Source organism: Oncorhynchus keta, chromosome 11, assembly GCF_023373465.1.
Source record: "Oncorhynchus keta strain PuntledgeMale-10-30-2019 chromosome 11, Oket_V2, whole genome shotgun sequence".
NCBI classification, from domain to species: domain Eukaryota; kingdom Metazoa; phylum Chordata; class Actinopteri; order Salmoniformes; family Salmonidae; genus Oncorhynchus; species Oncorhynchus keta.
Genome location: NC_068431.1, coordinates 30,930,609 through 30,955,761, shown reverse-complemented (window position 1 = coordinate 30,955,761; position 25,153 = coordinate 30,930,609).

Here is a 25,153-nt window from a genome sequence, read left to right as displayed (position 1 = left end):
GCCACGATCTTAGCGGCAGGAAGGACAGGCATGTCAGTATCTTCTCGAATGGCAGGAGCGTAGACTCGGGACAAGGCGTCCGGTTTGAGATTCTTCGACACGGGCTGATAGGTGAGGATAATCGATTGAAATGGAATCGATTGAAGAAAAGAGACCATCGAGCTTGTCTGGAGTTCAACCCCTTCGCCTGCTGGATATACTCCAGATTTTTGTGGTGTATGTCTTGTGACACTAGACACATTAGGGAAGCCGTAGAAAAAGGAATCTGGTTGATATCCCTTTCACTGCGCAATTAGGGACGCGTAGGAACGCAGAGGTTTCTAAATAAGAGTCACTTCCTGATTGGATTTTTCTCAGGCTTTCGTCTGCAATATCAGTTATGTTATACTCACAGACAATATTTTTACAGTTTTGGAAACTTTAGAGTGTTTTCTATCCTAAGCTGTCAATTATATGCATATTCTATTATCTGATCCTGAAAAATAGCCTGTTTACTTTGGGAACGTTATTTTTCCAAAAATGAAAACAGTGCCCCCTAGTTTCAAGAGGTTAAGATAACCTTCGGGCCAACTTGGGACTCAAGACTGGTTAGGAGACATAGCTAGAGACACCGCAATTGCGATGAACTGAGAGAATATTAGGGTCGGACTGTAATTCATTAATCATATGCTGTCTGCCTCTGTTCTTACCGATTTCCCTTTCTGTGTTCTACACCTCTCTCCCCACCTCGTCTTTCTTCCTCATTTCATAATGCACACCATATGTGTATTGAAGTACAGATTGAACTTGTATTTATAATATTACAATTATCATAATTCTAATGCATGTATTATGTATTTATAAGACCTGGATAATGAACGTCTTTCAATAAAGCGTTTCACATTCTCTACTGGTTGAAATTAAGTATCTCATTGAAATACTATCCTTTTTCCTCAGATTAATGCAGATGAAGGGAGTTAGATATGCATAGGTTTTTCTGGATATATGAATTACAAATCAGCTTTTACTTCAATCATGCTTCTAGTCTATTTGCATCATTACAATGTGGAATCATTGATGTCTCAGGAGCAGGAGTGGTAAACACTATTGAAGTGTATAATTGTAATACATACAGTTGAAGTTGGAAGTTTACATACACCTTAGCCAAATACATTTAAACTCAGTTTTTCACAATTCCTGACATTTAGTAGAACTCCCTGTCTTAGGTCAGTTCAGATCACCACATTATTTTAAGACTGTAAAATGTCAGTATAATAGTGGAGAGAATGATTTATTTCAGCTTTTATTTCAGATTTGATTTCTTTCATCACATTCCCAGCGGGTCAAACGCTTACATACACTCTAGTATTATTTGGTAGCATTACCTTAAAATTGTTTAACTTGGGTCAAACGGGTAGCCTTCCACAAGCTTCCCACAATAAGTTGGGTGAATTTTGGCCCATTCCTCCCGACAGAGCTGGTGTAACTGAGTCAGGTTTGTAGGACTCCTTGCTCGCACAGGCTTTTTCAGTTCTGCCCACAAGTTTTCTGTAGGATTGAGGTCAGGGCTTTGTGATGGCTTCTCCAATACCTTGACTTTGTTATCCTTAAGCCATTTTGCCACAACTTTGGAAGATTCGGTAACACGATTAGAATATTCTTGGATAATTTGCGGTACATAAAACATATTTTTGCAAGGGGTTTGAGTGAAATATTGATTTCTATTTATTTAACTAGTCAAGTCGGTTAAGAACAAATTCTTATTTACCATAACAGCCTATTCCGGACAAACCCAGATGACACTGGGCCAATTGTCTGCCGCCTTATTGGACTCCCAATCACGGCCAGATGTGATACAGCCTAGATTCGTACCAGGTACTACCGTAATTTCCGGACTACCAGCCGCTACTTTATTCCCACGCTTTGAACCTCGCGGTTTATACAATACAAGGCTAATTTATGGATTTTTCCCGCTTTCACAAGATTCATGCCGCCAAAGAACTGAGCACCGTCACATAATGTGACGTAAATCGAGCGCGCTCAAACTTCCCATCATTCTGATTACGGTAGTAATTTTATCACCCTAATCATGGAAAAGACACGGAGAAATGCATATGATGCAGCTTTCAAGTTGAAGGCGATCGATCTGGCTGTTGGAAAAGGAAATAGAGCTGCTGCACGGGAGCTTGGCCTTAATGAGTCGATGATAAGACGTTGGAAAGCAGCGTGAGGAACTGACTCAGTGCAAAAAGACAACAGCTTTCAGAGGGAAGAAAAGCAGATGGCCCAAAGTATTTGCAGCCACTCGACATCAGTGTAAATAGTGCATTTAAGGTGGCGCTCCTTGTTCAGTGGGAGGCTTGGATGACAAGTGGGGAGAAATCCTTCACTAAAACGGGCCGCATGCGAAAAGCAACTTATGGTCAAGTCTGCCAGTGGATCCTGACAGCGTGGAGCATTGTCAAAAAATCCACTATCGTCAACGGGTTTCGAAAGGCTGGACTGCTGCGTGTTGAAAGGGCAGCATGAGCTCAGCGGGGTATTTGCCTCCGGATGAAAGTGATGAGAGCGACAATGAAAACGGTCCAACATCGGATGAAGCAATTCTGAGGCTATTCAACTCCAACACAGAAGGAGATGGCTTCAGTGGTTTCAGTGCACAGGAGGAGGAAGATAGTGACCGATGACTTTCTTGGTAGGCCACTGTTAAATTTTTGTTACAAGCCGTGTTTCGTTTAAAGGCTGTGTAAAGTTAATTTGTTTCAATGTACCGGTAGGCACCTGCGGCTTATAGACAGGTGCGGCTTATTTATGTACAAAATACATATTTTTTAATAATTCAGTGGGTGCGGTTTATATTCAGGTGCGCTTAATAGTCCAGCAATTACGGTATAGTGACACTTCTTGCACTGAGATGCAGTGCCTTAGACCGCTGCGCCACTCGGGAGCAGTTTGATTTCTAACTGATGTTTCTGATGTTTCTAAGTGGCCACACACCGCTCCAACGTGTGCACAGTTTGTAGGTAATTTCAACGTACTTTTATGACTTTGACTATAAGGTCCTTATTTGAGCTTCCCTAGTTGTGGAAGTATAGCAAGCAAGCACAACCCTGCATCCCTGCCTTTACACAATTACAGTTGTTTACGCTATCCTAAAACGGACCATCTAGGTCATGTGGGCATAATTTGAAAGCTTGTTCTATTGTCAACATGACTAGCTAAATTAGAAAATACAATGTTAGTGTTAGGCTTTCACAAGGCAATTCAGAGAAGCAGATTGTAGTTTTGTAGTGCATAGAATGAAGCCATGAGTGCATTCAGATGTGTGGTCCGCAGAAAATGTTCTTCACAATACAGCAGACAGGGGCATTCTGTTCAGGACAACCCAGGGTATAACGTCATGTCATCTTGTAACTATACATCAAACATAGTGATCATATAAAATGACACTGTATATTACATGAGTTTTATGATATGAGAAGTGCACATTTGGACTTGTGTTTGGCTTGCATGTATGACATCAAAGCAGTATTTTTTATAATCCTCAACATCTCATCTTGCAAAATACACAGAGTCCTCGTAATGTACAGCATTTCCACTCAGACAACAAACATTTAGCTAAAGTTTCCAAAATAGCAGGTGGGATGGGGGCATCTTTTTGTTGTGCAGGGTGCTCAAGTTCAGAACGGCTGTCAGTCAAAATCCATACAGAGCTGTGAAGCGGAGACCCTGAGCTATGACATCACGTATAGCATGTTACTGTGTAGCCACTGCGTTCCAATTTACATGCTTATCAGTGTCCAAATCTGCCATTTTCAACCCGTATACGGGTACAAATGTAAGGGGTGTTCAGTATGTGCCCTGTATAACTTCTAAAATCAGTTGCATCCTGTTGGATAAAACTTGCACACACTTTGCCCTGTTCACATACTGTAATGAGTGAATATAGTTGTTCAATGGCATCCACTGGCTAGAACACTGCTATATTCTAGCTAGCTAACTGTTTGCACCTTGCTTTTTCTGAAATGATCTGAGGCTGTTTGTTCTGACTGAAGTTGTGCTCTTTTGAAAATGTCTGACTCAAGAAAGGATTGTTTGTTGTAAAAAATGTTTGAATATAAAATTATACACCTCTGCCATTTAAAAGTTGGCACAGACCTATGTGACCTTGAAATGTATAGTGAGACCACAAAAATACACCCAATGTTTGCTAAGCATTCTGTTTTATATTGTTTGCACCCCAAAAAGCAATATCTCCCAACCTTGCTACAGAGAGCATATTTACTTAGGTCTGTTTCCTTGGAGATTCAGGACCCTGTGTGTAGACAGAGCCCTCTATGTCTATGCTGATACCACATGATTCAGCCTCATGTTTATCTCTACTAACAACTAGTGATGGGGGGGAAAAAAAATCGATACAATTACAAACCGGGATATTATTTTGGACGATATATCGTATTTTGACCATTTCGCAATATTAGTTTTGCACTAGTTGGCTGTACCACCAAAACTCCAGTAATTTTTCTACATATCTTGTTCTCCATCTCCTTTTTAATTTGTTTTTCAGCTATTTTATTTCCGTGACTGATCAAAACATTTTTCTCATTGCTCTCTCTTGTCCCTCTGCAGCAGGCATATTGTGAGCAATATGTTTGGAAAATCAAATCATAATAAAATAACAGTATCGAATAAAATTACCCATAGAATCACGAGAATTGCAATAAATAATGTTTTTGGCTTTGATTTTTTATATTTTATTTCATCTTTATTTAACTAGGCAAGTTAGTTAATAACAAATTCTTATTTATAATGACGGCCTACCCAGGCTAAACCCAGATGATGCTGGGCCAATTGTGCGACGCCCTATGGAACTCCCAAGCACGGCCAGATGTGATACAGCCTGGATTCAAACTAGGGACTGTATTGATGCCTCTAGCACTGAGATGCAGTGCCTTAGACCGCTGTGCCACTCGGAAGCGCAAAGTATCATGATAATATCATATCCTGAGATCCCTGGCAATTCCCAGCCCTAGTAACAACTCAGCTCAGACCAATCTAAATCATAGTCCGCCACCACATTGTGAATGGCTTGATTATAAAATCCACCCTTTGTATGCCTAGGTTTGCCCTGCTGGGTTTCCATGTACAACATGAAACATCGCTTTAGAGCGCAGTGCTTGTGTGCCTCAATAATTAATGCGTTGTCATTGTGAATCATGGCATGCTGTACTACTGCAATGGTCAGGATTGTTTGTTCAGCAAACTCTGCTAAATACTTATCCTGTTTTCATTCACATTGATTCGACCACCTGCAGGGTATTCCTTGACCCTCAAAATAAATGCCAACAGAAAATCACGACAGCCAATTAATTTAAAAACAGCTTTTGATTCTAGCATAGACATCAGCAGCTACACCTGTATATAGCTGTCTGTCTGTCTCAGTTTTTTTTACACTTTCAGTGTCCATGTGAAATGCAACACTTGGCAATTTATCTACTGTTCTTCGTAAATCCTTTTCTCGCTTCTGTAAGTGGCCAAGCGAGTGCGTATGGAAGCATCAGTGCTGTATTAATTATGAGAAAGTGCATGTGTTGGTCAGTACACTCGGTGGTGAGATAGACCAAGACTGGAGAAAACAGAAGCAGGTTCATGACTACTTCCAGAGTGGACTGGCAACTGCTCATCATGCTTAGAAGAGATCAGCAGCGTCAAAACCCCCCAAAAAACTACCACCGAAGGCAAAAAATTCCATTACACCATAGCCTACTTGTCAACGGTATGTTTATGTTATATACAATTTTCTGAAATTTATCATATTAAATTATCATTGTAATTGCGGACAAAATGATATCAGAAATGCACCTGCCACAATGCTCTGTGGATGATGACTGGGATGAACGCTGGAGCAGATTTCAGGAACAGGACAAGGAACCCTCTTTTTGACTGATGACTGACATAAGGGAATGTACAGTATATTTATATATATTCAGTAATCTTGCTCTGATTTGTTGCCTTAGGGGTCCCAGAGATAAAATGTAGCATAGATTTGTGTAATAAAATCTATTTTTATATCCCAACACGATCCATGTTTTATACAGCGTTTCGCATGAATTCGGACTCTTTCATGCAACAAAACAATCTGTTACGTTCCCCAGTTTCTGTGTTTTGGGTTTGTATGTGTGTATTTCAGGAAATGGCTTCCTGGATTCTAAGCAGCTGATTAGTCGGCCCCATCGATGATTGGAGCTCTGAACCCTCCCTCTCGTCAGGGGAAACAGCTGTTTTCAATTACGAACTCCTTCTGCAGCTTGGAAAGCCAGTGTTCCTGGAGAGCTTCTTTGTATGTCCTGTGTTTTGTTGTGGGTCTGTATAATTTGTTGTAAAGTATTTTGTAGCCTGTCCTGCAGAGGTATGTGTATGTCAAAGGACAGTGTTTTTGATTATTGAAACTGCTCACTTTACATTAGTAATTATTCTGTTTTTGTTCCCAGGGGGGAAGGGGAAGGCACTTGGGAGTGTTTATGCAAGAGGCCTGCGGGCATACATATACACGTAGTATGTACTCTGTCTATGGACACTAGGGAAGACATGGGCGGACCCCCTGTAATTTGGTTAGCCCGCCAGGTGTCATTAAGAATAAGTAAGCAGTGGGTAGGTAGGTAAGGTAGGAGAGGGGCTCTTTAGCTTTAACTTTATTTGCTTTGGTTCTGTCCAGCCCCTTTTCCCCAAATTACCATGTGAAGGAAGAATACATAACCTGTTAATAATTGTAATATTTTCTGCCTCTGTCATCCTTACCCCCACCTACAGTCTCATACCTCTTTCACTCCACGGTGAGTTGAGTGTAGCAGGGTATTGCGTTCCCTCCTCCAAGAGGTGTGTGTAACACAATCTATGAAACTAACCAGCTAAACCTTGTTTCACATGGTCAAGTTCGGTTTCTGTGCAATCCTCAGACAATCCTCTAGATGGCAACCAAACGTTGTTTCATCTTTCTACATTAGGTATTGGCTAGACAACATGTCAATTAGTCCATGGAGGACAGCCATCATTTTGAGATGGGTGGTGTTCACTTGATTGACAGTCTCTTGGTCCAATGACAACCTATCATTTTGAAACATAGCTAGCTAGATAAGGCAGAGCAGTTTGTTACGCAGCGCTCGCTTTCTTCTCCAAAGTTCTCTCAAGACTGAAAAAGTACAACAAAGCTGCTAAGAGTGTAAAAGCTAAAATCACACTTCATGTATAGACATTGATGAGATTATTGCAGATATTGACCGTGAGAGTGACACGAGGAGTCCTGCATGCAAGGAAAGGGTAATGTTACTTTTAGGTCAGTAAGTAAAATGTTAAATGGTTGCAAATTAATTTAAGATATTTGTCATGGAGAGACCCCCAATGACATCGTGAGTCCAACAGGCTGCGGACGGAGTACGCTGGGGCCCCCTCGAACATCCAAGGGAGGGGGAGGTGCGTCGTGGGGTTCAGCACTAGCCAAGGGATCAGCTACCACTGGCCTGAGGAGAGATACATGAAATGAGGGTGAGATACGGTAATTGACAGGGAGCTGTAATCTGTACGTCACCTCATTGACTCTCTTCAGGACTTTGAACGGCCCCACAAACCGCGGGCTTAGCTTCCGGCAGGGCAGGCGGAGGGGCAGGTCCTTCGTAGAATGCCAGACCCTGTCACCGGGGTGAGAGACTGGGGCCACACTGTGGTGATGATCGGCCTGCACCTTCTGCCGGAGGACGACATGCTGGAGATGGGTGTGTGCTGTGTTCTCTACCTCCTCGGGGCACCGGAATCAATCGTCCACCACAGGAGCCTCAATCTGGCTCCAGTGCCAGGGCCGGCTGATAGCCTAGAACACACTGAAAGGGTGTGAGGTTAGTGGAGGAATGACGGTGGGAGTTTTGAGCGTGTTCTGCCCAAGACAGAAACACAGCCCACTCCCCCGGGCGGTCCTGACAGTAACTACGAAGGTACCTACCCAGTTCCCAATTTACCCTTTCCACCTGCCCAATTGATGGGGGGCGGTACCCAGAGGTGAGACTGACAGTGACCCCCAGTCGTTCCATAAAGGCCTTCCAGACAAGGGAGGTGAATTGAGGACCACGGTCAGACATTATGTCCTCCGGGATCCCGTAGTGCTGGAAGACGTAAGAGAAGAGAGCCTCCGCAGTCTGCATGACCGTAGAGAGACCAGGCAGAGGAATAAAATGACAGGCTTTGGAAAACCAATCCACAACGACCAGGATGGTGGTGTGACAAAGTCCACAGAGAGATGGAACTAGGGTCGTTGTGGAACCGGTAGTTGGTGGAGTTTGCCATGTTTGCTCTGTGCGCAGGTGGAGCAGGAAGAGACATAAACCCAGGTGTCCTGGGCCAAGTTGGGCCACCAGTACTTGGTGGAAAGACAGTCGATAGTATGGGCTATACCGGGGTGCCCCTAAACAGGTGCTTTGTGTGCCCAGGCGAGGAGACAGTCCCGCACATCACATGGCACGTAGGTATGCCCCTCGGGACAGTGGGCAGGTGAGGGCTCCTGTTCACAGGGCTCGACGGATGTCCTCATCCACATTTCACAACAGGAGCCACAATACGGGACAGGGGAATAATGGGTGTCACGTTCTCCCTCCAATCCTGTGTCATGCACCTGGGACAATGCATCAGCCTTGACGTTCTTAGTTCCTGGCCGGTAGGAGAGGGTAAATTCAATCCTGGTTACCCTTTTGTGACTAGGGGGCAGTATTTTCATTTTTGGAAAAATAACGTTCCCGTAGTAAACAGGATATTTTGTCAGGACAAGATGCTAGAATATGCATATAATTGACAGCTTAGGATAGAAAACTCTAAAGTTTCCAAAACTGTAAAAATATTGTCTGTGAGTATAACAGAACTGATATTGTAGGCGAAAGCCTGAGAAAAATCCAATGTTTTGAAAGTGCTGCGTTCCAATGCGTCCCTATTGAGCAGTGAATGGGATATCAACCAGATTACTTTTTCTCCATATTCCCCAAGGTGTCTACAGCATTGTGACATAGTTTTACGCATTTATGTTGAAGAATACCCGTAAGCGGCTACATTGCGCAACTGGTCACCTGATGGCTCCGAGTGATTCTCGCGTAAAATAGAGGTAGCAGAGGTACAGAGGTAGCCATTATTCCAATCAGTCCTACTCAAAAATCAATTGTCCCGGTGGATAAATTATTGAATGGATATTTGAAAAACACCTTGAGGCTTGATTATAAACAACGTTTGCCATGTTTCTGTCGATATTATGGAGCTAATTTGGAATATTTTTCGGCGTTTTCTTGACTGCAATTTCCGGGCGATTTCTCAGCCAAACGTGAAGAACAAACGAAGCTATTTCGCCTACAAAAATAATTTTTGGGGAAAAAAGGAACATTGGCTATCTAACTGGGAGTCTCGGGAGTGAAAACATCTGAAGCTAAAAGGTAAATCATTTTATTTTATTGCTTTTCAGATTTCCGTGACCAAGTTTCCTGCTGCTAGCTGGACAAAATGCTATGCTAGGCTATCGATAAACTTACACAAATGCTTGAGATGACAGGGTGATTAACAAAAGGCTAAGCTGTGTCTCAATATATTTCACTTGTGATTTTCATGAATAGGAATATTTATGTCCGTTGCGTTATGCTAATTGGTGTCAGTCGATGATTACGCTCCCTCATGCGGGATGGGGAGTCATTAGAGGTTAAGAATAGGGCCCACCTGGCCTGATGCGGATTCAGCCTCTTTGCTGTTTGAATATACTCTAGGTTCCGGTGGTCCGTCCAAACCAGCAATGGGTGTTGAGTACCCTCCAGCCAGTGCCACCATTTTTTCAGCTCCTTCTTGAAGGCCAACAACTCACAATCCCCCACGTCATAATTCCACTCCGCGGGAGACAGCTTCCATGATTAGAAGGTGCATAGATTGAGTTTAGGCGGCGATCCAGTGCTTTGGGAGAGAACAACTCTTACTCCAACCTCGTAGGCGTCCACCTCCACGATGAAGGGCAAAGATGGGTCAGGATGAGCCAGAACAGGTTAATTTGTCAAATGTTCCTTGAGCGCTTGGAAGGCTTCGTTGGCCTCCTCAGTCCAGCACAGTTGTCAAGGACCTCCCTTCAGGAGGGAGGTGAGAGGGACCACCTCTGTGCTGAAATCCCTAATGAAGCACCTGAAATAGTTGGCAAAACGTAGGAAGCGCTGCACCACCTTTCTGTTGGATGGAACAGGCCACGACCGTACTGCACTGACCCTCTACACTGGATATCCGATTGCCCAGGAAGGAGACCGCCTGATGGAAGAAAACACACTTCTCCACTTTGGCGTACAGGTGATGCACTATCAGCCTCTCCAAAACGAACCTGACATGAGAGACGTGTTGCTCTCGTGTAGTGGAGTAAACCAAGATGTCGTCTATGTACACCACTACACAGCGAACCAACATGTCTCTAAAAACCTTGTTAATGAAGAAATGAAATACTGATGCTTTTGTCAGGCCGTAGGGCATTATCCTGTACTCGTAGTGCCCGGTGTTGGTGCTGAAGGCGCTCTTCCATTCATCCCTCTTTCTGATGCGCACCAGGTTATAGGCACCGCGTAAATCCAATTTGGTAATGGACGGAGCACCGTGCATCTGTTCGATCACGGTGGGTATGAGAGGCAGGAGATAACAATTTAAACAGTTGCCTTTTTCAGTGTCTGGTAATTGATACAGGGGTGGAGACCTCAGTCCTTCTTCTTCACGAAAAATAAGCTGAAGGAGGCAGGAGAGGTAGACGGACGGAGGAATCCTTGGGCCAGCACCTCCTGGATGTAGACCTCCTCCATGGCTTCATGGCATGCGAGAGAGAGTAGATGTGCCCCCGCGGGAGGGTAGAACCAGGCAGTAGGTCGATAGTGCAGTCCCATGAGCGATGAGGGGGCTGGCATGTGGCACGAGAGTTCAAAAAGGCCACTTGTAGGTTCCGGTATTCCTCTGGGATAGGGATGGGGGTGGTCCGGACCTTCCTTGTAAGGGGGCACAGATAGACACGGAAAGGCACCTCCCCTGACACTCCTCACCAACCCAACAACGTCCTCTCTGTCCACAATATCCTGGGGTTATGCAAATGCAACCAAGGGAAACCTAAAACTACGGAGTGTGCAGGAGAGTCTGATGCGTTCATGGTCGTTTTGAGCAACTGCGAGGGAAATGGGAATCGTGGTCTGTTCCTAGGGGACGGTTGTCTAGGGCATGGACTGGGATAGGGAATTGTAAAGGGACTGAGGGAATGTGTAATGAAAAGGCCACTGACCGGTCTAGGAAATTGCCTGCAGAACCTAAATCCACTAGGGCAGGACTTAGTGGGGGGCCAGGATAGTCTGGGAAGGTGACAGGAAGGAGGATGGGCTGGGTGGACAGAGAGGAGCAAGGCACATCCACACCTACCTGGGAAGGTGCAGGAGCGCTCCTCAACCTATCACTTCCTCGCCTGGTTCTCCTTCTGGAACATGTGTTACAGGGCTGGTCCGACTCCCTGCAGTAGGAACAGAGACCCTGTTGATGGCAGCGTTGACGTTCCTCAGGGGGAAAGTGCGTCGTGCCCAACTCCATGGACTCAGTCTCGCAGGAAGTTCCTGGGAGAGACCCGAACTCCCGGGATTGGCAACAACGTGCACGCAGGAGATTATCCAGGCGGATGGATATGGAGATGAGCTGGTCCAGCGTGAGGTCCTCATTGCAACAGGCCAGCTTGGTCTGAACGTTCGCCTGTAGCCCGCTGTGGAAAACCATCAACGTGGCCTTGTCGTTCCAGCCAGGACGAAGCCACCATCCGGAAATCCAGAGCTTACTCAGACTCTGTCCTGAACGCGATGTAGACGGAGGAGACGCTCACCTCCCTCTCGGCCCTCTGTAGGGCGGTCAGAAATGGCAACAAAGAGTTGAGTGAAGCGCTCATAGGACTGCACTTCTGGACCGTCCCTCTCCCAGACAGCGTGCGCCCACTCCAGAGCCCGATCTGTCAGCACAGAGCAAGGCCACCTTGTCCCTCTCAGAGGCCGTCCCGGCATGACAGGCAAGGTGGCGTTCACACTGTAGCAGAAACCCCCTACAGTGAGCTGGGGTGTCGTCAAACCTCACCGGGAGGGGCAGGTGGACATTGCTGATCGGACCTGGTGATGTAGAAGGCGGTGGGGTGGCTTCGCTCATATAAATCAAATAAATGCTATTTGTCACATACCCTGAATACAACAGCATATAGAACTTACAGTGAAATGCTTACTTACAAGCCCTTAACCAACATTGCAGTTTTAAGACCCCCCCCAAATAAAAGTAAGATAAGAATACCAAATAATTAAAGAGCAGCAGTAAATAACAATAGCAGGGCTATATACATGAGGTACCGGTACAGATTCAATGTGCAGGGCACCGGTGTCGAGGTAATTGAGATAATATGGACATGTAGGTAGATAATAACAGAGAGTAGTAACAGAGTAGAGGGGGGGAAATGCAAATAGTCTGGGTAGCCATTTGATTATCTGTTCAGGAGTCTTATGGCTTGTTATAAGCTGTTTAGAAGCCTCATAGACCTAGACTTAGCGCTCTGGTACCACTTGCCATGAGGTAGCAGAGAGAACAGTCTATGACTAGGGTAGCTGGAGTCTTTAACAATTTTTTGGGCCTTCCTCTGACACCGCCTGGTATAGAAGTCCTGAATGGCAGGAAGCTTGGCCCCAGTGATGTACTGGGCCGTACGCACTACCCTCTGTAGTGCCTTGTGTTCGGAGGCTGAGCAGTTGCCATACCAGGCAGTGATGCAACCCGTCAGGATGCTCTCGAGTGTGCAGCTGTAAAACCTTTAGGAGGATCTGAGGACCCATGCCAGGCTTCTGAAGGGGAATAGGTTTTGTCGTGCCCTCTTCATGACTGTATTGGTGTGCTTGGACCATGTTAGTTTCTTGGTGATGTGGACGCCAAGGAACTTGAAGCTCTCTGAGAGGTCGGGATGTTCTGCTGCTTCCTGTTCTCTTTGGTTGGTCATTCTGTCACAGGTGTAGAGAGGAGTAGGCAGGAGGCAGTTGCAGGTTAAGAACTACTGAATTTATTTTAAAGCACCATATATAAAAGCGGGACGAAACCCAAAGTGCAAAATAATAAACTACTCAGGAATTAGTAGGAAAGATTCCTCTCAGGAAAACAAGCAACATTTACAATAACTGACAAAGACAAATGACAGAGGGAGTATATATACACAGTGAAAGAGTGGGGATTGGAACCAGGTGTGTGTGTAATGAATGTCTGGGGTTGATGAGTGAAGGGCGTTTGCCAGTAGCAGGTTTGGCAGCAGCTAGAAGGCTGGTGACGCCGAACGCCTGAGCTGGACAGGAAGGGGAGTCAAAGCGAAGGCTGGTGTGACAGTTTCTCTTTAGGCTGTATTGGATATTTTTCCAGCTTCTGTGCAATGTTTGGATATGCGTAAAAGCCTACATAATCTACATAATTTTAGGCCTATTATTATATGCCCATGAGAAGCAATTATGGTGCCTAACTGTATTTAGACATAGCCTATTTAAAACAAGTTGTTGTTTCGTTTTATTAGAATTTGATATCAATTATTCAATAATTATTTTTTGTTCTTATCAATAGTGAATTTAAACTTGCTTATTGACAACATTTGACAACATAATGTTCCAACCGGAGAATTCCTTTGTATGTAGAAAAGCTATGGAACAGAGCTCGCTCTCACGTGAATGACCGTCACGAGCTCAAAGCATTCTGCCAGACCTCTGACTCATTCCCCTCTCATTCGGCCCCACTTCACAGTAGAAACATCAGACAAGGTTCTAAAGACTGTTGACATCTAGTGGAAGTGCAACATGACCCATATCCCACTGTATCTTCAATAGGGAATGAGTTGAAAAACTACCAACCTCAGATTTCCCACTTCCTGGTTAGATTTTATCTCAGGGTTTTGCCTGCCATATGAGTTCTGTTATACTGTTATACTAATAATATGCATATATTAGCAACTAGGACTGAGTAGCAGGGAGTTTACTCTGGGCATGCTTTTCATCCAAACGTGAAAATGCTGCCACCTATCCATAACAAGTTAACAATATATTTCCGAATTGAAGCCATGCATTACTGTTCAAAAATATGGGATAGGTTATTTTTTTAATGTAAGCTAATTACAAACTAGGCTGTAACGGACTAACATTAAATTGGAGTTGATGACAATGCAATACATAAAATAATGTAAATACACAACTTCATGCAAGCACATATTTAGCCATGAATAACATTCTGATTGGCCAATTAGGGCTCAAGCCTCAACACACCTTGAACTTGTTTATTCATCAAAACCCAGCTCTTTCGCGTGACCGCCAGCTACTGCACCCATAATTCTGTTTGCGAAAATAGCTAACATATTTCTGACACACCCCTGAACCTATACTGCTTCCATCGGCGCTTAGATTGACCATTTACCAGGTTTGTTAAAATAGAGCCCCCAGTCTTCCTCACCCCAGGGAACCTTGCTCCCACTATACAAGAGCTGCGAAATAAACCCCTCAAAGGAGCTGGAATTTTTCTCTCCTTGTACTGCAATTCCCAAAATGTACTGGCATGTTCAGAAGTTAATGGTCAGCGATCTTGCAAAACGTTTTTACTGTTTTTTCTTTCACCCAGTTTGGTCATAATACGTATGTGTCTAGTTTCAGAGAAAATGGGAGAGACTTAACTTGATAATATTGTGAAACAAATGACATACACAACCAATATTATGGGACAAGTTTGCTTTAGTGTGTGTCCCATGTTTGTTACTTTTAGCCTCAAGGTTGTTAGTCTATACCCTTATACCTTTATTGATTTTGCCTCATGGGCTACAACACTGTTACTGGTTACTTGCTACTGCAAATATCAAGCAAACTCTTTTTGAAAGGTCAGCAGTTTATGGGGTGTTTAACATGTCTGAGATCACAGTAGCTTTTCCAACTGTACAAATATGTACCCAAAGGGAATCTTGACATGTATCTCATACATATAGTATATTATGTGTGGTCTAACCTTAATGCATATTTGTTGACCACATTTTAACCATGATTTCTCACATAGCATTAATGTTCGTAACATTCTGATTCTAAAGACTTACACATGAGAGCAGAAGGTCATCACAGCCAGGGTGATGCATCAAATAAGAGTTCAATAAGGGCTCTTGGCTTAAAAAAAAAGATCTTATGGCGAGAGTTCTTTTGAAACTAATTCCGGGGCATTGTGCTCATTAAAATCCAAGACAAGGGTGGAGAGTGTGGCTGAGATGTATGGTGTCAGTGAAGTGCTCTGTGCTCCTGTAACGGCAGAATAAATGACTATCTCCTAGCATGGGGCTGGCGCACCGTGCCTGCCCCATGTCATTTCCAATATGTTTATGCACGGCCGGCACCTAATATGAATAATAAGCTATTGGTGTGAAAATGAAGATGATCAGATGGTTGACCTGAGTTGTGAGTACCCTCAATAGACCTCTCGCCATAGAGCACTTTTGCTAAGTTCAGATGTTTAATGCAAAAGTATAAGTAAGAGTTATGCTTCTATTAAATGGCAGAGAGGCACAATCGGTATAATGAGATAATGTCAACACACCCTGTGTAATGATATAACAAAAGGGGGAAAATGTTGCTTGTTCATCGTAAAAATGTACTTATTTTGCAAGAGGTGTTTGCTCCAAACAGTTCATATATACTGTCATTGTGTTTATTATTAAGGTCAACCATCTGACAAGCAAACTTGTCTCCATTGCAAAGAAAATATATCAGAGAGGGCTGTCAAACTTTTTTGGTTTTGCGGAAGGTTGTGTGTGTGTTTTTTTTTATTGGGCACAGGGGTGGGTAGTGTGTTTTTTTCCTGGTTAGCATTTGCTATTTTGCAGGTTTTACTATATCATTTCTTCCATCTTAGCCCAATTTCCTCATCTGCTTGCATGCACCTCCCCATATCAAGTTTTTTTTGGTACTTCCCTTATGCACTACGCTTTTACGTGTGCTAACTTTTATTATAAACTGGGTGGTTCGAGCCCTGAATGCCGATTGGCTGACAGCCGTGGTATATCAGACTGTATACCACAGGTATGACAACACATGTATTTTTACTGCTCTAATTACGTTGGTAACCAGGTTATAATAGCATTAAGGAACCTTGTGGGTTTATGATATGGCCAATATACAACGGCTAAGGGCTGTGTCCAGGTACTCCGCGTTGACTCGTGCATAAGAACAGACCTTAGCCGTGGTATATTGGCCATAATGCTTAACTATAACACAGGTTAGTACAGTCTACCAATCTAACGGTCTGTACTTCCCTCTATCCACCATTCATATTGGCAATAGTGGTAGGTGGATCGTTTGTCCAGATCTGCAATAGGCTAACTAGCAATCATACCACATGTAAAATGTAAAATAATTCAAAGCTGCATACATTTTCAATATGAATTGACAAGAACAAATGTGACCGACTGGCTCGATTCAGTCTTATGTAGCAGAATTTGAAAATGTTTTTTTTTTTACAATGGATAGAAGTAGAGACTCTGAGCCAGAAAATTGTATATCATAGAAAGTTGATAAACTTGAAACCACACTTTTAAGAAAATGGCCCTTAAATATTTTAGTACACCTACTGGAGAGTTTTTCTTTGTCTACACCCATTCAGCATCGTTCACACCCTCTTAAGCCTTAGCCACACCCATCCAGCATCGTTCACACCCTCTTAAGCCTTAGCCACACCCATCCATCTCTTTAAGGATTCACATGGGAGGCCATGAGTTGATCACGCGGACTGGAAAATGTTCCAGGTTGCCTCTGAGAATAACATTGAAGTATAGGGGATGTTGTTCCCACTGTGACTATTAAAACCTACCCAAACCAAAAACCGTGGATAGAAGGCAGCATTCGTGGAAAACTGAAAGCATGAACTATCGCATTTAACCATGGCAAGGTGACTGGGAATATGCTTGTGAGTAAGACATTTGAGCATGTTAACTCTTGCAAGGCTGCCTGCCGAGGTGGCATCCCTAACCGCGTCCTCAGAGGATGTGCAGGCCAGCTGGCTGGAATGTTTACGGACATATTCAATCTCTCCCTATCCCAGTCTGCTGTCCCCACTTGCTTCAAGATGTCCACCATTGTTCCTGTACCCAAGAAAACAAAGGAAACTGAACTAAATGACTATTGCCCCGTAACACTTCTGTCATCATGAAGTGCTTTGAGAGGCTAGTTAATGATCATAAAACCTCCACCTTACCTGGCACATTAGACTCACTTAAATTTGCATACCACCCCTATCACACTGCCTTATCCCATCTGAACAAGAGGGATGCTGTTCATTGACTACAACTCAGCCTTCAACATAGTACCCTCCAAGCTTATAATTAAGCTCGGGCCCTGGGTCTAAATCTCGCCCTGTGCAACTGTACTGGACTTCCCGACGGGCCACACCCAGGTGGCGAAGATAGGAATCAACACCTCCACTAAGTTGATCCTCAACACAGGGGGCCCACAAGCCCCCTCCTGTACTCCCTGTTCACCCATGACTGCATAGCCACACACGCCTCCAATTCAATTATCAAGTTTGCAGACAACACAACAGCAGTAGGCCTGATTACAAACAATGATGAGAGACAGCCTACAGGGAGGAGGTGAGAGCTCTGGCAGAGTGGTGAGAGTGTGCAAAGCTGTCATAAAGGCAAAGGTTGGCACTTGAAAGAATCTCAAATATAGAAAATATATTTTGTTTAACAATGTTTTGGTTACTACATGATTCCATATGTGTTATTTCATAGTTTTGACGTCTTCACTATTATTCTACAAAGTAGAAAAAAAACCTGGAATGAGTAGCTGTGTCCAAACCTTTGACTGGTACTGTACATTTTTGTAAATTAGGCATGCATTTAGGTCTTATATTACTATAGCATATGCTGCAGCAAATGTAGGGACCACAATGGAATAAGTCCCCAACTTTATTGTGCAATCCCTGTCACTTTAAAAATGATTTATTTATTGAAAAATAAAATCAATCCAAACTGTGCAGCTGTAATTTGATGAGCAGAAAGAGACATCTGTTACAAAACACCCAAATGTTTAATGACATTTGGAGATCGTCAAGCCAAGACTTCATTACTGGGTAAGCCTAAGGTAGGGAGGGATGTGTTTTCTGTTTGTCGAGATTGACATAGTGTATTTATGGTGGTGCTGAAAACACAAACCATGATAATGAAGTACCTGAAGTCAGTGTATTTTCTTTATTGGTTGTGTGGTGCATTGGCAAAGAAACCTGTTGAGGGAAAATTTGTTGCACATATTTTATACAATTATATATATGGCATGAAAATCTGATTCCCCGAGCTGATCATTGTCTGCAACTGGCTTTGATAATGAGTTAATGAAACAGGCAGGGAGAGTGAGCTCATCTGTGGTGGTCGGCGAACCCTCAACCTTCTGGCCCATAGACCTGTGTGGCATTGACTGTGCTGGCAAAGTGGCAAAGTTGACATCCACATTTATAAACACACAGAGGGTTGCTACAGTTCTTGTCATTTGTAGTCATAAACATTATTTTGAGTTAATTGTATGAGGGGGGAGAGTGTTACATTTATTTTACAGTACAAGGAGAGGGTCAGGTGAAAATATTTGTTAAGTTGGGGAGGGAGGGTGCATTTTTTTTTGTTATAGACGCCTTGAGATGGATGCTTGCATGTCTCCAGCTTATGGAGTATAGGCCTGAGGAGCATGTTACCACTCTACAGCGGGTAAGCCCTCTGTACATATTAATATATAAATGGTTTTCAAATATTAATCCACCTTATGCTTCCAATAGCAAATGTGCTTATTAATACAAATTGAAAGTGGCTGACTTGGCCTTGCTTGTGCTCCAGATGGTGACCTCTTTCCAAGCCAAGGAGGAGGAAGAGACTAATGGATAAATACTGAACATGTTATCCATTCAAACATGGTACAACCCAGGATGGTATTTTTGCTCCTTCAATGAATGAAAAATAATCTCCCAGTCGAGTTTCATTTCATTGACCAATTAGACGGCAAAATGAAAGTAAAACGAAAGGGGGACACATATCAAACATGTTGTTTTTCTCAGTATTTTGTGTGTGTTCTCCAACAATATGAGAGACCATCACAGAGCATTCAGGCAGGTAATTGCTCAGAAACGAATTATTGCCTCACTAGTCAAGGATGGCGCTCCATGCAAAACAGGAGGAGGAAATGCATGTCACAGAAAAGCAATTAGATGGAAAATGTCTGGAAATGAAGTGTGTAAACAACAGCAATTGGGGCGTGAGGGAAAGGACCCGGGAAGGTTATAGATGAGCAGAAATATTATAATTTTAAAACATAAGGATTTCACATGATTTTCTCCATATGTAATCAGAGGCTATGAACCAAACATAGCTTGGGTCTTTAGCTTACTTCCTCTAGTCCTTGTTTTCTTGATTTCCTTTTAACCTCTTGGTCCTACCTGGCACGCAGGCGTCCCATCTAGAGCTCTGGAAATGCAAATGCGCTACGCTAAATGCTAATAGTATTAGTTAAAACTCAAATGTTCATTAAAATACACATGCAGGGTATTGAATTAAAGCTACACTCGTTGTGAATCCAGGCAACAAGTCAGATTTTTAAAATGCTTTTCGGCGAAAGCATGAGAAGCTATTATCTGATAGCATGTAACACCCCAAAAGACCCGCAGGGGACGTAAACAAAATAATTAGCATAGTCGTCACTACACAAACCGCACAAATAAAATATAAAACATTCATTACCTTTGACCATCTTCTTTGTTGGCACTCCTAGATGTCCCATAATCACTATTGGGTCTTTTTTTTTTCGATTAAATCGGTCCATATATAGCCTAGATATCGATCTATGAAGACTGTGTGATAAACGGGAAAAAAAATAGCGTTTCATAACGTAACGTCATTTTTTAAAATTCAAAAAGTCGACGATAAACTTTCACAAAACACTTCGAAATACTTTTGTAATGCAACTTTAGGTATTAGTACACGTTAATAAGCGATAAAATTCATCAGGAGGCGATGTCAATTCTATAGGTGTCCGTCTCGAAAACATGGCTGGAGAGAGCTCGACCAAAACATCCGGTCGGAGACCGGAGGGAATCGATTCCCTTGATTCGGTTAGACCAAGAATCAATTGCGAATCAAATGACAAGACTCTAGACAACGTGTGGAAGCTGTTGGCACTGCAACCTCGGCCTCATTTAATTCGATTCACTTTGAACAATTCCTTGAAGTCGCGGATGGATATTTTTTTCCATTTTCAGTGATCAGATATTCCTGCACTTTTCGATGAAACGCACGTTCTGTTATAGTCACAGCTGTGATTTAACCAGTTTTATAAACGTCTGAGTGTTTTCTATCCACACATACTAATCATATGCATATACTATATTCCTGGCCTGAGTAGCAGGGCGCTGAAATGTTGCGCGATTTTTAACAGAATGTTCAAAAAGGTAGAGGGTCGACTTAACAGGTTAACCATCAACTGATAATTAAACCTTTCTAAGGCAGGCGTTCCACTAGAGGAACCCCTCGACAACATTCCGTTGAAAAGGCAGTGCGCGAAATTCAAAAATATTTTTTGGGGAAATATGTAACTTTCATACATTAACAAGTCCAATAGAGCAAATGAAAGAAACTTCTTGTTAATCTACCCATCATGTCCGATTTCGAAAAGGCTTTACAGTGAAAGCACAACATATAATTATGTTAGGTCAGAGCCAAGTCAAAAAAACACAGCCATTTTTCCAGCCGAAGATAGGCGTCACAAAAATCAGAAATATAGATAAAATGAATCACTAACCTTTGATGATCTTCATCAGATGGCACTCATAGGACATCATGTTACAGAATACATGCATGTTTTGTTCGATAATGTGCATATTTATATCCAAAAATCTCAGTTTACATTGTCGCGTTTCGTGCAGTAATGTTTTGATTCCAAAACATCCGGTGATTTTGCAGAAATACTCATAATAAACATTGATGAAAGATACAAGTGTTATTCACAGAATTAAAGAGACTTCTCCTTAATGCAACCGCTGTGTCAGATTTTAAAAGAACTTTACGGAAAAAGCATAATCTGAGTACGGCGCTCAGAGCCCAATCCAGCCAAAGAAATATCTGCCATGTTGGAGTCAACAGAAGTTAGAAATAACATTATAAATATTCACTTACCTTTGATGATCTTCATCAGAAGGCACTCCCAGGAATCCCAGTTCGACAATAAATTACTGATTTGTTCCATAAAGTCCATAATTTATGTCCAAATAGCCACTTGTTGTTAACGTGTTTAGCCCAGTAATCCATCTTCATGAGGCGCAAACAATATATGGAGTCAATGTTTCGGATGTTTTTAACATAAAACATCAATAATGTTCCAACTGGATAATTCCTTGTCTGAAGAAAAGTACTGGAACGATAGCCAACTCTGTCGGGACCGCTCGTCACGAGCCCGAGACACTCTGTCAGACCCATGACTCATTCAGCTCCCATTCCCCCCTCCTTTATAGCAGAAGCCTGAAACAAGTTTCTAAAGACGGTTGACATCTAGTCGAAACCTTAGGAAGTGCAACTTGACCCCATAGACACTGTGTATTCGTTAGGCCAAGCTTTGAAAACTACAAACCTCAGATTTCCCACTTCCTGGTTGGATTTTTCTCAGGTTTTTCCTGCCATATGAGTTCTGTTATACTCACAGACATCATTCAAACAGTTTTACAAATGTCAGAGTGTTTTCTATCCAATACTAATAACAATATGCATATATTAGCATCTGGGGCAGAGTAGGAGGTAGTTCACTCTGGGCATGCTATTCATCCAAAAGTGAAAATGCTGCCCCCTATCCAAAACAGGATAACCTAGATCTTGCCCCTGAGCATATCTTAGAGCTATGGCTGTATCTAGCTAAGCCCAGCCAGACTGGCTGTGTCTCACCTGGAGCGAGAGCTGAGGGGTTCTGGTTCGCTATCTCTTCCCTCTTACAATCCTCCCATTGTCTGAAAGGGTCTCTTATGTATTGCTTCATGTCCCATTTACTTATGGAGATCCTCTGTGGTTGTTACATCAAATCCCCACAGTCATGTCAGTTTTTTGAATCTGCCACTTTTGTGTCAACATCTATTTTGCAACAGTTTAGTCAGAACATTAATCCAGAAGTCCCAGTGACAAATCTCTTTTCTGCCTCCCTTCATGGTCAGTCAGCCGGTGGAAAATCTGAGAAATCTCCCATTTGTCCTCCGACGGTATCTCATGTGAATGCTGATAATGTCACGTCTTATTAGGTTCGTATTCACAGAATGAAGCCTGATTAATATCAACCTATATCAAAATGGAGGATTTTAAAGGCAGTACATTACTCACTCAGCAAGCAGGGCCTACTTTATCTCTGGTTTATCTCTGGAACCAATCATTCAAAGATGGACTAGGTAAGAAATGTACTGGTCAATATACTGTGGAGAAAGTGACAGTGTTAGTGAGATAGTAAGTGCCATGGCATAAGAATATTTCTCAGTGTCGGATAAATAAAGTCAGATCCATTGAGAACAAAAAATATATAAAATAAATCTGGCAAAAATTCAATGTTTCTGCAAGTACTGTTAATGATGTGTCAGAATTTATTCAATGAAATATACTTTTATATTTAACAGACTATACTGTATGAAACAAATGTAATATACCACATGTTATCTTTGGCACATTATAAAATGTAATTGATGTCAGTGGTGCAGAATATGCACTTTATGCATTGCTAGTCATAATGGAACAGATGGAAACGCAAAAACATCCTATCAAATAATTTTTTGTAGGCTACACACATCAATTACGTGCATGCATAGTGCTTTTCTATTGCAAAAATTATCTTTCAACACTTACAAAAATCTCAACTCATCATATCCTATCAAACATGCCAACACTGCTGTCATATTTTCTTCTTTTCTTATCCTGTCATACCAGATTTCTAACTTTGAGACATTGACAGGGTAAAGACAGTACTTTGTGCTCTCTCTATGGTCATCGTTGACAGCTCACCTTTTTGTCTAATGGACAAATCCCCCACCCCCGCCATCTCTCCACTCCGTGGTTGTCCCCACGGGGGTTTGAAAACTACTCTGCCCCCTTGCTGTGTGCTGCCAGTGGTCAGCCAGGCAAAGCATCTGTGCTCTCACTCCAGGAAGGTGGCTTTCCAAAGAGTTGTCATGAGAGACCAAGCTTAAAATGTTACTCACCTAACTCTCAAGTATACTGAACAAAAATAAAAAACAAAACATGTAAACTGTTGGTACCATAAAAGATCCCATAAATATTCCATATGCACAAAAATATAATTTCTTTCAAATTCCCATGCACAAATGTGTTTACATCCCTGTTAGTGAGTGTTTCTCCTTTGCCTAGATAATCCATCCACCTGCCAGGTGTGGAATATCAAGAATGTGATTCAACAGCATGATCATTGCACCTTGTACTGGTGACAATAAAAGACCACCCTATAATGTGCTGTTTTGTCAAACACAATTCCACAGATGTCAATTGGCATGCTGACTAAGGAATGTCCACCAGAGCTATTGCCAGAGAATTGAGTGTTATTTTCTCAACCATAAGCCACCTCAACCGTTATTTTTGAGAATTTAGTAGTACGTCCAACCGGCCTCACAACTGCAGACCACGTGTATGTCATTGTGTGGATGAGCGGTTTGCTCATATCAATGTTGTGAACAGAGTGCTCCATTGTGGCGGTGGGGTTATGGAATGGGCAGGCATAAACTACGGACAACAAACCCAAATACATTTTATCTATGGCAATTGGAAATGCATTGATATACAGTGACAAGATCCCGAGGCCCATTGTCATTCCATTCATCACATCACGTTTCAGTATGATAATGCACAACCCCATGTCACAAGGATCTGTACACAATTCCTGGAATATGAAAATGTCCCAGTTCTTCCATGGCCTGCAGACTCACCATACATGTCATCCGTTAAGAATGTTTGGGATGCTCTGCATCAACGTGTACAACAGCATATTCCAGTTCCTGCCAATATCTAGCAACTTCGCACAGCCGCTGAAGAGGTGAGGGAAAACATTCCACAGGTCACAATTAACAACCTGATCAACTCTATGCAAAGGAGATCACGCTCTATGAGACAAATGGTGGTCACACCAGATACTGACTGGTTTTCTGATACCTTAAACAGTAGGGGAGTGTATCTGTGACCAACCGATGTATATCTGTATTCCCAGTTATGTGAAATCCATAAATTAGGGCCACATAAGTGTATTTCAATTGAATGATTTCCTTATATGAACTGTAAGTCAGTAAAATCGTTGAAATTGTTGTATGTTTGCGTCTATATTTTTTCAGTATAGTTTCTCCTGACTTTTTGATTTTGATTTGTCCTGGCTGAATGTAGAGAGAAAGTGATAGTCACTTGCAACCTAACATTACAGCTGCCGAGCAGAGCAGACAAAGCCAACAAGCATCATTCTTGGTTTCTTGGATCTGAATCATCTTGACCCCAGAAGAGAAAAGAAACTAGAAAATGACAGCTCATGACCAATCCAGAAACCAATTAATTTTGAAATGTAACGTTAGGTAAGTGTTGGGCAGCGTTACGTTGCAAGCTACGTTAGCTCCTAACCTTCGTGTGTTCGATGTTCAAGCTAGCTAACATCTGTATTTGGACTGTATTGAACTCTAAGGAATCTAATGATAGCATCATGTAGCTACACTGCATAAACCCCACAAGATGCCTAAAGCTTATATTTCAACTAGCTAACATTACCTAGCTAAAGCTAGATATGCAGATTGCTAACATGATAACTTAGTGTCTTTTGTTTGTAGATGACAATGCTAGCTAGCTAGGTGGTTGACAGGATTTTCGGCCCAGAGACCAACCCCAAAAATGCATCTACCGATTACATTCGGCACACAAACATGTATTTCTCAGTGAGATACTGGCGGAGAGTTTGATTTTGAGGGAACTTGAAGTTGTGGTTGTGAAATACTGTATGCATTTTCTGTTATACTTTGTGATTCAATAATTATTTTGTTGGTAATCGACCAAAATAGTTAGCTATGTTTGCCTGATCAGCACACT